Below are 9,254 nucleotides of genomic sequence, written 5' to 3'. Positions count from 1 at the left end.
GAAAAAGACTAAAGAGCTTACCATCAGCTTCCGTCGTTCCCTGGAACACTTCGACCCAGTCACAGTTGATGGGATACAGATCCAAGCAACGACTTCTAGCAAGCTTCTCGGCCTTATCAACAACACACTAACATGGAACGATCACGTTGATAGTTTAATAAAGAAAGCAGCTAGGAAAATCTATCTCCTTGTGCAACTTAAACGTGCGCGCGTTCCAGCCGAAGATCTTGTCGCCTACTACTGCGCATGTATTAGATCTTCCCTTGACTACGCTTGTCCAGTTTTCCAATTTTCTCTACCTCAGTATTTACAGTCGGAGTTAGAAAGAAAAGAGTTCAGAAAAGAGCTCTGGCGTGTATTTTTCTTAGAATGCCGTACAGGGAAGCGTTAGAGCGCGCCTGTTTGACCTCTATCAGGGAACACCACGAAGACATTACAAAGTCTTTATTTAGATCAATCAGCGAGAAACAGGACAGTAAACTACATCACCAAATTCCTGAAGCCTACAGCCCTCATTATAATTTAAGGCGCCAAAGAACGTACAATGTACCAGCAGCCACGACAAAGCGTTTTGCTAATTCGTTTTTCGTGAAGTGTGCAGCTGTCACCAACTCAAGTTTGAGATGAATGAGAACCCCTTTTAATAGAACTTTAAGCCATTATATATATAATTGTATACTAGTAGCTTGTAAATAATTACGCAATTCAGTATTTTACTGCGATGTGATTTAATAATAAACCAGTCTATAATTATTATCATTATTATTATTATTATTATTATGATTATTAAGAGCTGCAGTTAAGGAAAGATAAACAAAACCAAACACTCTTGATATTACAGCAACAACAGCAGAGGAATCAAGCATTGCTCACCCTCATGGAAAAAATGTTGCCTAAAGAGAGGAATTAACTGTTAATTACTATAACTTAATTTGTTGTTGTTAACCAATGGTGTCTTTTTGAATGGTACTTTGCAGAGAGAGATTTGAATTTATGTTCATTAACTTTCATTGGACAATGGCATTCATGAAGAAATGTTTACATTTTCATATTATAATCATTTAAATTCGCGTATTATGATGAATGCCTTTTGGAAACTTTGGTGGCTTCTCTGTCATGCAGAAGCTGGTGCGAAAAAAGACAAATTAGGCTTAAACAGTTTGTTGTTAATTTATTGGTTAGTAGTGTGTACTATAATAAGAAGTTGATTTTCACATACACGAAAATTTTGAAGAACGCAGAAATACATGCTGATGTGCTCAAAGAATTGGACCAGAAATATGAAGATGGTAGCTTCCCATTCAGCATAGATCAGCTCAAGAACAAGTTCAAGATATGTATATCTGAATGCAAAAAAATTGCTTTGGCTGTTGAGACCTCGACGGGCAGAAAAAGGGTTCAAGATAAAAAGCAGCTTGAAGATTGGTTTAATCAACTATTTCCACTGGTCCAAACTAGGTATTCATGTAACCCTCACATGGCAGCAAAGTCTTCTTTATCGCTGCAGTTATCTGATGGGGAGCAAGTGAAAAGAGCATCAAATAACAGAAACAGCAACCGCTGACCATCATCAAAGGAACTGCCACATCTGTTCCATGTCAAGCACCTTTTCTCTAAAGGCTTGTTCATTCTTGGGAAATGGTTTACATTACCACAACCATGCTGCTGTTCAGACTGGGACAGAAATAGAGTGGCATTGCGAATCCTGTGCGGAAGAGTGGAGTCGCATATCTAGAGAGCCTATTGCTGCGAGCTCGACACTGGAAAACTTTGATTCATTGTCTACCAGCTCTGAGCCCCTCCACCCACCAACAACTGAGGTATCATGGGGACCGCATCTTGGACAGTTTTTGCAAGAACAATTTGAAGGCAGCACTATTGGTAATTAAAATTTTATTTCATTTACATGTATTTGTGCAACATAATAGTTTAGATTTTATGGTTTTAACGACACCAAATAGAAGCAACAAAAAGATTATTCATTTCATTATTATCACAGAGACAAGTTAAATTAAAAGTTATTGACTCCTCTGTGTTACTTTAATTTCAGATGGGACAATAGACCATTTTGAAGACGCGATCGAGGACCCCACTAATCGTGAATGTCTCGTTGGTGAATTCCCTGTAACTTACAGATAGTAGGGCTCAAAGCAAGGCGAAGTAAAATTGATAGTCAGCAATGGATACACATACAATATCAAGTCTAAGGGGTGAATGTTGTTGACTGCCAGTAATCTGTGAGGCCCAAAGTAAACCCCTGCAAGGCATTAGTGATGGAATGCAGCAGTGGTTTCCAATCCTACAGCACCAGTCACAACCACCAGCCAGCTGCCAGGGCAGCCACTGCTGCAGAGATCACGGTTTCAGTAAAGGCAGAGGCAATGAAAGATTAGTTCAAATCTGCAGCAGCTATTGTTAATGAGGTAATTTAAATGAAATATTTTGACACCTTGAATTTTGGGGCACATAACACTACAAACTGGTCAATATTTGGCCAATTTATTTGAATTTTTGGCACCAAAATTATCTTTCAAAGATCCTTGTTACCTTTTCATGTGATTTATGAAGTATACTGATCAACACCTTTCATTTAGTGTACCATACAAGGATATCCTATTTGTATTCATTAAATGTACAAAAAGACCATTTGCCTTGGGGGTTAAAGGGTTAAGGGACTGAAATATTATTTTATCATCTACAGTGGGTTAGATTACTTTGATTTGACATCAGCTTATAGAAGTTTATCCCCTCTTCATTTTTATAGGTCTTCCTCGAGAAACTTGATGGACCATGTCCGAGCCTTTCAAAACTAAAGTTATTGGCGCAAGCTGCACACTGGCTTCGACAAAATACCGGCCCAAAGACCCAGTATACCTGAATTTCAGTTTGGAAGAGGATCGCATTCCTGATGGCTTTTTTCAAGCAGATGTAACTGTCAACAGTAGACGCCATCTTCTCTTTGCCACCAAAAAACAACTTCAGTTGCTCAGCAAAACCAACACCTGGTTTATAGATGGTACCTTCAAGTTATGCCGCCACCCCTTCACCCAGCTCTGGACCATCAATGCATGTGTTAGATGTGAGGACCACATGAAACAGGTCTAAGAACTTTTCATAGCTGAGTAATAGGCAATATTAGCCCTAAACATTCACTCACACCTATGCCTTATCTTGTTTCAGGTCATGAGAACTATATTAGACTTCCTACAACAGAACCCAAAGATTAACCAGGTCATGATTGACTTTGCAAAAAAATTGGCAGGAGTGTCCAATCTTTTTTAATATTTGCTAACCCTCTTTTTTAACATTTTAAATTGCAGATTCGAGAACTTAGTCTTCAGACAGCATGTCAATCAGATGATGGCACCTTCTAGTATCTCTGTAAAATAATGGCTATATCATTCCTGCCTCCAAGTCAAATACTAGCAAAAACCTGACTTCAGCTGCAAGCCACCAATGAACCCCTGCAGAAGTTTGTGGAGTATGTCGATGGCACCTGGGTACAAAGCACTACCTGGCCTCCCTCCTGCTGGAGTGTGAACAAACAATGAGCTTCTTCACCAATAATGACATAGAAGGATGGCATAATGGCCTAAACAAATGTGCCTCAGGAAGAGCCCAGAAGCAACTTTACATGCTTGTACACCTACTGCACAAGGAAGCCTACCTTGTGGCCCATCAGGTTAGATTGGTTTCTAAAAGGAAATTAACAAAACTACAAAAGAAAATTACTACTTCATCCAAGCGAAAATATAACGCTACTGGGAGCAGTATGCCTTCCACCAAAAGTCAGCAGCTCAACTATTTAAAGCTGGTTCCCATGTCAATGGACCAATAGTTCAAAAATTAAATATGATAAGGGATTAAGTTTATGTATTGTAAAAGTTATATTTTAACCCTTTCCGCACTATTTTTAAGGAAATTGACTATTTCCTCGTCTTTAAGCAGAGTGGAAAACTATATATTTAGTCAAGTCAGTGTCAAGATTTTTTAGCCTCTACAATTAGCAACTTTTATAAACATATTTAGTGTATTTCATAGTTTTCTATTTTTTTAACTTTTTATCTATCTATGATGACTTTCATTTTATTTAACAGGGCCTCACAGAATACCACTTTCCAGTGAGATGAACCCAATATCTAAAGACTGTTAAATTAATTATTTAAAAAGGTCAAAATTCAAATTCTCTCCAAGCAAGTACCAAAAATCCTAATGCGTCTTATCCATAATGACCATCACTGACTGAGGAAACAGTGCAGTCTGTACATTTTCCCATTGGAAACCCTGCTCACTTGGCGCGTCTCATTCTTGCATCCGTTTCTTGCAGCAAAATTAGGCTGGGTACCAACATTTAAAGTAAATGCCTTCAATTCTTGCTCAGACTATGATTCGCCTTTATGCTTTGCATTTGTTTGATGTGTTCTCTCTCTCTTTCCACAAAAGACTGTACCAGTAGTATACTAAGTCCCAGTATGACAACACATTGCTGCAGATTTTCATGTATGAACCAGGAAAATTGAGTAACATATGTACCACACTACGGATGGTGCAAGTGAAGGGAATTCTGCCAGAGTCATGCTATGCTTATGTGCATTTTGTTACATGTTGTTGTTTTAGACAAAGAAGCGCTCTTTCGTATGGCAATTTATGATAAATCTTGCACCCATGATGTCACTTGCTCGAGTATCAACCAAGTTGACCAATTAACAGGATTTAGTCTCCACCTGGGATATTTAGAAACCTGACAGAGACAAAAGTGTGTTTGAGGAACTTGAAATGTCTTACTTTTCAGGGTTCTGACTTTAGGATCCTCCTTGATCTTTAATTGTGATCATCCATTCTCTGTTGAGGAATAAATTGTGATCCATTCTACCAAAATTCTTTCGTCATTAGGGTCTTTGATACTCATTCCACTGTAACATTGATCCGGGCATGTAATGTTTGTATTTATTCAATTCATTTACCACAAATGGATGGAACTCTCCTCTTCTACCACGAGTCTATTAGAGCACATTTGTACCATCTGACTAGAAATTTACATCTGTTAAATGAACATTCCACATAAAAATTTTCTTATCTTATTTCTCTCAGACTCTCTGAGTGTTTGAAGTTGAACATCCTTGTTTATCCTCTTGCTGTTTAGTGCTTTTGTACTCTTTGCATCCTGCATCATAGTCACTTTACACCCAGTGTTGAGAATTTCTTTTTGAGCTATTGACTTGCTTGATTTCTTTTCTAGCATTTCCCTTCTTGGGCTTTGGTTTTGGTTTGGTTTGGCTGAGTGCTAAAAAAGCATAAGAGTTGCTTGAGGTTATAGAAGAGAGTGACTTAAGGTTCCGGGGTTCTTAGCAAACCTCCTGCATGTATCCACAACTCAATAGTGTACGCTGTGGTGTTTACCATTTGTTTCATACCATAATATTGATACATCATAGCAAAAACGTTTTTGTAGTCATTCCACAACCTATCTCATCATAACAACCTAAGGTAAATGTAATAACATTCCTTGAAACTTATGGCAAATACAAGATATAGCTCAGCTTATCTCAACAAATGACAGCAAAATTTCACACTGGACATATTTATATATCGTAGGATTTATAAAACGATTTATTTAATAATAGAGACGCCACTGACAAAACAACAAAAACAAAATCAGAAACTTAATGGGTAACTGCTATATTTATTTAAACACAAGTGAAGTTACTATTAGGACATTTATTATTTTTGAAATTAAGAGTTTCAAATGTTTTTTTGTGATTTGTACAGACAGTTATGTTGCTTGTATATGATAGGTCACCTGGTGCCTCCCCCAAACGGTCTTAGAAGAGGAATCTTTGCTGAATTAACTATCCTATCTTCCCTTGATCGACCCAGAACAGATTCTTAACAGTACTGTCAAGGAGAGTTCTGTCAAAGAGAGAACCATGTACCGGCATACACATTTAAATCAAAATGAAATTTAACTAAATGCTCCATGGCAGTGATAGGCCAAGAGGGAACATTTTATATTGTGAAAAAAATATATAATCATGGCTTATTGCTGCCATAGACCATCATGGACCTCGGCACTTCACAAGTGACGTTAAGTGACAGAAAACGCGTGTACATCTGCCATCTTCGTGTGGTTGCCACTATGTCGCAATTGAATCGTTTTAAGAAGCAGATCAATAAAAAGAGAATGAAGAAGAAATTGTCATAAGAGGAGAAAGGGATTACGCACTATGACTCAATAATTGTTCAACGACTAAGAGCCGAAGTAGCCAGAAAAACACAAAAGTATTCTCGCATCGCTGCACAAGAATTCCCGCCTTTCCAAGCCTACGAGATGTTCATTGACAGCATAAAGAGTGCCTGTAGGAAGCGTTACAAAATACTTCCATCAATGTGTTGCAATGTCCTTGCTGGAGAAAACGGTCCTTCTTGCTTCTCTACGAAGCAAATTCCGGACTTCAAGATCACATGCACTTCGTCAGAAGAACTGAAGCATCACAAGGGCAACTCAACACATCACCAAGGGAAAATAATCCTAAGAAGAGATGTGGAGTACTGCCTATTTCCCAACCTGGCCCAAGTAAGATGCCAAAAGTGGCTACAAGCTATTTCATCCCAAAAAGTTTATCAGTGGTGGAAATGCCTAAGCTTGGAAAGACCATCAAGAAAACAAGCACTTCAAGTCAGTTGAAAACTTCAACATGTAGGCAATGGTTCCGTCATGTTCCTGATCTGCTGAAGCAATCCATAATCAACCCCCTGCCCAAGGTTTCCCCGCCTCAAGAAATTCAATCTGACTTGAGACCTATCTCTCTGACATGCACCCTTGCAAAGAAGTGTTAATTACCTTCATGCAAAATGATAATTTTACTACAAGACCAATTGTCCTTGGTAACAGCACTGTTCAATGTGTAACAGCTTATAAATTACTCGGCATTATAGTCATTAATGATTTAAAGTACAACGAGCATATTGATTACAGATCGAAAAAGGCTTCCAAACGCCTGTATTCCCTGAGGATTCTTAAAAAAGTGCGTGTTAATAAAGAGAGAATTGTCAAAGTTTACTTGACAACAATAAGACCTATACAAGAATATGGCGTACAAACCTGGCTAGATATTCCTGAATTACTTGAAATAAGCTGGGGTCAATTCAAAAAAGGGCACTTCATATGATCTATCCATGCCATAGTAACACAGATGCCCTTAATACTGCCAACCTTAGCAGCTTGAAAGAAAGACGAACTCAGCTCTGCTGTAAATATATTTAGAAGGTGACTCTAAAAGACCACCCCATTAACTTCCTCAAGTCGAGAACAACATCTAGTGGTCATAGTTACAACTTGCGGGCCAACGACAACAATAGAAATATTGTTTACGCTGATAGTTGTTGTTGCCGGACCCAGTGTTCAGGTTCCTTTATCTCATTCGCTAGTAAATGTGTAAATAATTTTTATTGTCTCCATAGTCGTTATAGTGTTAATTATTTGTTGATTGTTAATTTAAACCCCTTTAATTCAGTTAATTCTGCAATGTGGCAAATAAACGGTATATATATATATATATATAAACAGACCACGAACTGTCGAATTCAACATCGACAAGGAACCCTTAAGGGGAGTTCAAAAATCTTTTGGAGCCTTTCATAGAGTTCTCTCCACCACCGTAAAATCTATAACATCAATAAAACATTATTTACCTGTATTATCACCTCACAGTTTTTTGAAACCATTTGACAGTTGCACACAAAATTTTCATTTAATATTTGTGATAACAAGCAAATGATGTGTGGCTTGTGATTTCGCTTCGGAAGGAAGTTGCAGTTATTGCAATTATGAAGGTTGGAGCTGATAGTAGTTGTGTTTGTGGTTTTATTAAAAAGTGTTATGTCACATGCACATTATTATAATTTCAATCATAATTTAAAATAAAATACCTATCATTTCGCACTGCAGGTGAACTCTTGTAAAACATCCACATCTGATTCTATTTTTTTTTTTAATTAACCATCTCACCTACACTGAACTCCAAGTGTACTTTGCACACACACTTTTAGAAAAACCCTACTTTGAGTACATGACACGTGAAAACTTTTAGATCTTATTGCATAATTTTCTGTTTTGTAGATTTTTAACAAGTCAAAACATTTTTTCCGAGTCTTAAAGACACGGAAAATACAGTTGTTGAGTTAAAATAAATCCCCATTCAAATGGAAAATCATTCAATAAGGTTTTTATTACATGGGTTGGTAAAACTTCCATACTTGGGCATATTCAATTATGTACAAAAATCTCACACACTTCTGATGTTTATAATTATTCCTAATTATACATGTACGAAAATTATCCTTTTAGCTATTTTTCTACACAAAGATCACTCAAATTAGGATCAAATTTTTAACTAGGCATAAATAAACACACTAGAGCAAACAAATGATGAAACTATCATGTCAGTCTTGATTTCATGATACAAGTGCTACTCTCACCTGGTTTGAAGTCGATGGCCATGTCCATCATATGGAAAACCTCCATAACACTGTGTTGCTGCGGAAGATATGCCTGCATGGTCGCCACCCCACTGGTTTCAGTTCCTTTGTCTAGCCTCAATTTAGAAGCAATTCTTCTTGTCTTGAACAAGTAATCCAAATAAAAGCGTCCAATAAGATTTGGATTGCTGTTAGATATCCAAACTTTCACCCAAAGCTCCTTTTGGCTGCACATGTCAATACACCCCTAGACAAAAATTGGCAAAGAACTATTTTGATAGCCCATCAACTTCTCGTGCCCATCAAGTGAGTGGACAAAGTTGGGATCAGGTAATATAAAATGCCCTTCAGATTTTTTCTTTTTGAACTTGGGAGCTCTCTGCTCTATGGCATTAGGATCTACCTGGTACATGACAGCATAAACCAAATCTCGTGGTACATTCATGTTGTAGACTTACCTTATCTTTTTATGCAACGCCCTACGCACTATCAGTTTTCCTTGCCCTTCCATTTCTTGTTGCACTGCGCTCTCAACTTAGCCGATCGTTGCTGTGATCTGTGTTGTAAATCTCGATGTACCCTAGTCTTCTGTGTAGGGTTCAAAGGCTCCAAGCATATTGTTCAAAATCTCTAGACACGAAGTCTTGAATCTCTTAACATCACAGCTGCTCATTCACATAACGTTTGAAGGTTTCTTTCAAGGTCTGATCTTCCTTCCAATATGAGATGTCATGTCGGAAAGTGCCAAGGTGCATAATGGTCTATGGCAGCGATAG

General features: G+C 37.7%; 1 pseudogene; it reads right to left on the bottom strand.

Annotated features, from left to right (window-relative positions):
• Nucleotides 1-7,584: 7,584 nt before the first annotated feature.
• Nucleotides 7,585-8,989, bottom strand: LOC131768837 (uncharacterized; annotated as a pseudogene).
• Between the last annotated feature and the right edge of the window lie 265 nt (nt 8,990-9,254).

Source organism: Pocillopora verrucosa, chromosome 12 (assembly GCF_036669915.1).
Source record: "Pocillopora verrucosa isolate sample1 chromosome 12, ASM3666991v2, whole genome shotgun sequence".
Classification (NCBI taxonomy): Eukaryota; Metazoa; Cnidaria; class Anthozoa; order Scleractinia; family Pocilloporidae; genus Pocillopora; species Pocillopora verrucosa.
Note: the sequence above shows the minus strand (reverse complement) of the source record. Positions and strands in the feature narration are given on the sequence as shown.